General features: G+C 40.2%; 1 long non-coding RNA gene across 1 annotated transcript; it reads right to left on the bottom strand.

Moving 5' to 3' along the window:
- Positions 1-668: 668 nt before the first annotated feature.
- LOC118349553 lies at positions 669-3,540 on the bottom strand. The gene is made up of 3 exons (XR_004802522.1): positions 3,367-3,540; positions 2,357-3,278; positions 669-1,089 (listed from the first exon to the last, which is right to left on the bottom strand). It is a non-coding gene; the product is annotated as an uncharacterized LOC118349553 (long non-coding RNA).
- Between the last annotated feature and the right edge of the window lie 2,871 nt (positions 3,541-6,411).

Below are 6,411 nucleotides of genomic sequence, written 5' to 3'. Positions count from 1 at the left end.
TTCAGGGTGGTGTGCAAGCCACGAACTCAGTCGTGGTCCACCATAGTATGCTAGAATACTATCAGCAGTTCCCCTTGCTGCAGCGGGATGTGGGGCTGGTGCACAACCTTACACACAGGGTTAAGTGTGTTGGCCAGTCAGATAAGTAAGATAAATCAGTCAGTTAATTCAGATAATTCAGTCATACATAGCATAAGCATTAACATGAACAGTCATGAATTTTAAGTTCAGCATGAAAGTTCTTATGAAAATTTTATCTTTATTACGTTTTCGTTATGATAGATTTCTTACTGAGTCATCGACTCATTTTAGTTTATTTTCATGTTTTTAATTACCCAGGTGAAGATGATGATTACGAGCAGGCAGGCCAGGAGTAGAATGAGCATTTTAGTTTTGTTCAGACTTTGTAAAATAAAATGTGTCTCTTATGACGAATTTATTCAGTTATTTCTTCAATATTTTTGGGAAGACATTTTTTATTAGACCTTTTATTTCATAATAAATTACTTCAGTTTATTTTTTTAAATTGTGAAATTAGAGAATCGCTTGCCGGGTTTATTTTTCATGAAAAAATACGTGATACACCTAGCCTACGGGAAGGGGGTGTTACAAGGGCAATATTGCAGTTTAAGAACTTTTTTTTCTCTTAGCATTAGTCATGTCTACAAAGAAGGTAACCCCTTAGCTGATAGTCTTGTTTCTCTTCCGCTATTCAATTACCTAAGCATATGGTTGGTCTTTTTGTTGTGGATCATGCGGCCATCCCTAGTTTCAGCATTAAATTCTACACTTCTTTCTTTTAGTATGCCTTTTTCCAGGTTGTCTCTTGATAACAATGACCATATATAGTTTTTCTTGGGAGCTTGGTTCTGAGATTTCTGGTTGTAGCCCCCAAGCTCTTCATTGTATAAGTTATTCCTCCGCCATAAGTGAGAGTTTATCAATAAAATTGGGTGTCATCCTCTTCCTAAAATAAATGTTGATTCACCACAGATAATTTAGGTCAAGGGCAAAAAACCACTTCCTTGGCATACCTCACATCCTTTTGCTCCACTGTCCCTGACAAATCTAAGAACACCATAGAAAGACCTGAAAACAAGAAGGTGAAAGAAAATTCAGCACAAGTACAGGATCCATGAGTAGGGATAAAAAAACTACAGCATGATCTACAAGAATACACATTATTCAAAATATCATACATATATATATGGTCCCAAAGACATCTCCAAGAAAAACCACTGTAGGAAAATGACAAAAAGAAAGCAAAAATAAGAAACTGGCACGGCAATAACAGATATATGTGTGTGTGTGCGCGCGCGGAGTTCTGCACGTGTCCATAGGTCAATAACATCTCCTGGTGTCCGTGTTTCGCCAAGCAATAATAAATGAAAAAAACCATCATAACCAGATAATGTTTCACTGATCCCAGCTTGGCACATATATGACTATGTGCCAAGGGAGAGGGAGAGGGGAGAGGCAGAATGGATCTAGCCGATTCATGAGGCAATATATATCTAGAATTTCAGAAATATTTTTTTATGACTGGAAACTCACAAAGATGCCCTTTGGATTAACCCCTGGCGAGTAAACCCCAAATATATGACCCCCAACCACCAAAACCATATATCAGATACTCTAGAGTAACTCTTAGTGCAGAATCAAACTTGAGATGCCTGAGTTTAAGGCTCATCCATGTTCTAGTGCAGACCATGAATTATTTTTTAGTAAGTAAGTGCAGACCATGAAATTTAGGAGTTCCCGAACTCCGAGAACTAAAACAGTTCAAGAGACTAACAAACTCCAAAAATTGAATGTAAGCATTGCTGAGGGTCCTCTTGACCCATTATTTTTGGGGAAAGGGAGGAGTGTACTCAGTGCTAACCAAAGATACAAAATCATGATTTTTCTTTCACAAATATTCCATAATATCTTAAACCAACACTGAAGCAACATGGCAACTTGACGAGCATGCTAAATCGCTAATTGTTTAAAAGCCTAAATAATTCTCAGCCACTTCAACATTTTAGACTACTTGGTTTACAAGTTTTACACGTAAATCATAAAAAAAAAAAGGTTTTACACATAAATCATGCAAGTATGCAGATATACATGTGCTTGATCATATGTGAGACATCATGCAAAATATTTCATCAATTACAGAAAGAAAATAAGAACATAGCCCTGGTTCCAGCAATAAAGCTGTGATCAACTACAAACCACACAAACAACTGTATCATGCTGTTCAAGAGAATATAAAAACAAAATCTCTGTGCTCAAATTACGACTTAGGAGTTTATCCATGTTTCAGGGAAGCTGCACTACAAAAAAAGAAGACAGCAGCAAGCTTAAGATAAACCTTTGGACAGCAAGCCCTCCAAGAAGCTTGTAGTGCAGAGACTCAGCCTGAGCAATGGCACAAAGCCCTCTATTGTTCACTTTCTCAGCATAAAGCTCAACGCTGTTCTTGGGGAAACTTAAAACGCGTTTGAACAATAGATGTGAGTTCCCGAATTCTTTGTCCCTTCTCACCGAAACCCATCAAAGAATTTCTAGATCAAAATTAATGCAATGTAACAAACCACAACAAGTACAATCTTTCTTCCAATTTCTGTGGCAACCACAAGAAGCTCATGAACAAAAAGATTGTTATAATTCTTGCAAACATGGAATACAACTCAAAGAGCAATATCTTCCTACTTCACTGAATTGAGTAAAACGTATCAGTTTATCACCATATACGAATCTTTGGTCCATCACGCAATCTGTCGATTACTTAGACAAACAGCGAGACATGCATACTGTGTCTCCATTATTCTTTCATTTATAAATTTCAACCTCACCCAACGAAGCCATCCGGAGTCATATCTTATGAAGTAAACCCCACTTGCAAGAACTACGGAAAAAATTTGCCCTAAAAAATCATCAAGCTCAATGAATCACACTCATCTGCATTCTCAAAGTCTTTAACAATACAAAAATAAATTTATAGCTTTTAATTTCATATCATAATGATCTAGCAAACAGAGTTATAATAATCTAGCAGTACGTTCTCATATAATTACATTTATTTTCCGGCACCTTCTCGGAAACCAAACGGAAACAATGACAAAGTTTGTGTTACCGAGAACATTTTGAGTCCGAGTGGCCCTAATGATAAATTGATAATCTCGGTCCGCATCGACGTAACTCTTAACTTCGATGCCGGAGTACCCGTCCTCGGCCAGCTCTCTCGTCAACACTTCATTCAACTCCGCGTAGAAGACTCCGTCAGCCACAAACTATGGAAAACAAAAAATTAAACTAATAATAACAAAGTGTTTGGATGCCAAGATAACGCGAGGAAAGGGAGGGAAAGAGGAGTGTGACCTTTCGTTTTTTGCTTATTTGAGCTGCCATTTTTGTTTTCGAGCGAATTGGATCGATGAAATTGCTCGATTGCAGCGCCTTTTCTCTTCTTCGTGGTTTTCTTCGATCTGAAAACCCTAGGAAAGAAGAACAAAGAGAGAGCAGGAGGTTTACTAGTAGTTGCACACAAGGAGACTCCATGATTTGAAGGTCAGTGTTAGTTATTTGACGAATAGTTTTTTAATATAATTTTTATTATAAAATTTAAAAAAATTAAATTAATTGTTATAATTGATATTAAAATTTTAAAAAGAGTGTAATAATTAAATAATATGAAATGAAATAATTTATATAAGCAAGACCTCGCATGATCTTTATTTTTGGCAAAAATGGAATTTACTTCAGTCAACATTGCAGTTCTCGTGCTTTTACTTCAGCCCTTTTTTTATCTCACTCACGTCTCTTCTTATCTCTTCATGATCTCCCTTTTATTCCTAGTAATATATTGATAGACTGGGCCTAATTTATGGGCTAATGTATACAATCACTCATAGATCACTCATAGATCTATGCTACGTCCATGGGGCCTATTTGATGAACGAGATGAGCTGAAAGTTTAAAAGATTATAATATAGTTTTTTAATATAATTTTTATTATAAAATTTAAAAAAATTAAATTAATTGTTATAATTTATATTAAAATTTTAAAAAAATTGTAATAATTAAATAATATGAATTGAAATCATTTGTATAAGCAAGATCTCGTGTGATCTTTATTTTTGGCAAAAATGGAATTTACTTCAGTCAACATTGCAGTTCTCGTGCTTTTAAAGCGGGAAGGAGACTGTTGTCTATCAGGATATTATTAGGGATAAAATGGAGATCATGAAAATAAGAAGAGACGTGAGTGAGATAAAAAGAGGGTTGCACATGTCAGGGAGGATAGAAAGGAACATGAGTGAGATATGAGGGTTGTATATGTCAGGGGAATAAGAGAGATATTAGGGTTGTAAAGTGGCAGAGGGTCAAAAGAGAAGACAAAGGGATTCCGTGGACGTAGGCATATTGCCGAACCACGTAAATTTTGTGTAATCTTTCTTTATTTTTCTTGCACTTATTTTTCATTCACCGCCATGGGCGTACGAACCGCCACCATACAGCCGCACTGGAACACTGCCAGGGGCTCCAAAAAATTCACATCATGGCACCGGGGGCGTGAAGTGGTCCAAGCCCGCGAAACACGACGTCAACAGTGGTGTCATTTGTGGGATCTTTGTTGTCCCATAATCCATGTGTCCTTTGTAGGCCGGCAACGACACACATTCAGAGTTCGCGATGTGAAGAAAAACAAACTGAAGCAATGGAAGGAAGAGCTGACGAACAGCCTATGATAACACATAAGAATGATGTAATAAAGGTGGAAGAAGAATGATTTTCCAATGCACTAAATAAATTCCGAATAAAGTATCCTAGTTTTTTTGAATTTTTACATTTATAAAAAGGGGCAAGTATATATTTACACTCCCAGTCGGAGATTCGAGCTCCCTTGCACTCGGTTCATTCTAATGAACTGGGGCAAAGATTAAATACCCAATAAATACCGAATGCATAAAAATTACGCTGCTTAGACATTACAAGTTGAATACTGTGCACTTAAGTGCACAGTAACACACAAACACTCTTCATACCTACGCAGTACTCGGCTAAAAACACTGTGCACTTAAAGTGCACGCATGCACGTTGCACGTTCGCATGCATGGACTTCCGTAGGCAAGGCCACCGTGCACTGTGCGAGTGCATGGGGCCTAGCTTTCCAATGTGCCCAGAGTAGCCGCGAGCCCAGTCGCCTGCCGGCGGTCACCACCTGGGCTGCCGGCGGACTCTAGCTCCAGAGACGTGGCCCCCACTGGGGGATCATGAGCAGTACTTCCTGTGCGCATACGCCATGTGCACGGAGACCATGTCGTGGCCTAGCCACGACACAACGGGAGAGGGAGGCTGGCGCCCATCATAAGGTGCGCCAGCACTGTCTGTTTCCACTGGGCCGGTCAATGACCGCCCACTTCCTCCGGCGTGGTTCCGCATGAACGACATCCCATAATGCAAAAAACTACGCACGGCCCAGTCGTGTTGCAGATAAAGAGGTACCGGCAGAGGTCCTCTTAGTCTGCCGGCAATATCTGACCTCGCCGGTGCTGTCTCCAATGCTAATGACTGGCCCATGGTGGCCATTCGCTGTGCACCCAAGCACACGGTGCCGTGCACACAAACAAAGAACTTTCGGCATCCAGTCATGAGCAAGGTTATCTTGTTGGCAGTTACTATGTAAACTGCCGACATTCTTCACCTCAGCCGCTACGTGAACCGTCGACGGGGGCCTTTGTCTACCCATCCAGTGTACACCCCACTGGGTACACAGGAGTTCTACGGTGGCACTGTGTCCACATACTCCATGCACAATTTTCAACTCGCTCTCCAACTACGATAGCACCTATGCGGAAGTTGGTAGCTCGGAAACAGCTGCTCGAAAGTCATTAGACGACCTGCTCAAACTCACCCTCGTGGAAAACTATTATTAAGAAATCACCACGAGGGAGTATACACATCATTGCATGGGTTTCTCAGCTCGATGACTACAAAGCACAAGTTCCTCAGCTCGGTAACTACCAAGCAGGGAAACTCAGCTTAGTGAAATACTCCGCTAAGAGGTGACCACATGCATGAACTAATCAGTTCGGCAACTACATACACGGTCTCCTCAGCTCAGTAACCGCAAAGCACGAGTTCCTCAGCTCGGTGAAGCACCTACACGGGCTTCCCTCCGTTAGGAAACCCACAAGCGTGCTTGGTCACTACATACACGGTCTCCTGAGCTCGGTGAAGCACCTACACAGGGTTTCTCAGCTCGGTAACTACCAAGCAGGGGAAACTGATCATCTTAGTAAAATACATGCACGGAGGCAACAAAACTTGCATGAAACTCAGTTCGGCAACTATAGAGCACGAGTCCTTCAGCTCGGTAAAATATATAAACAGAGGAAACAACACATGCGGGCTCTTCAACTC

The sequence above is a fragment of the Juglans regia genome, chromosome 10 (assembly GCF_001411555.2).
Source record: "Juglans regia cultivar Chandler chromosome 10, Walnut 2.0, whole genome shotgun sequence".
In the NCBI taxonomy this organism is placed as follows: Eukaryota; Viridiplantae; Streptophyta; class Magnoliopsida; order Fagales; family Juglandaceae; genus Juglans; species Juglans regia.
The sequence above is the reverse complement of the archived record's forward strand: the minus strand, read 5'-3'. Positions and strand labels throughout refer to the sequence as shown.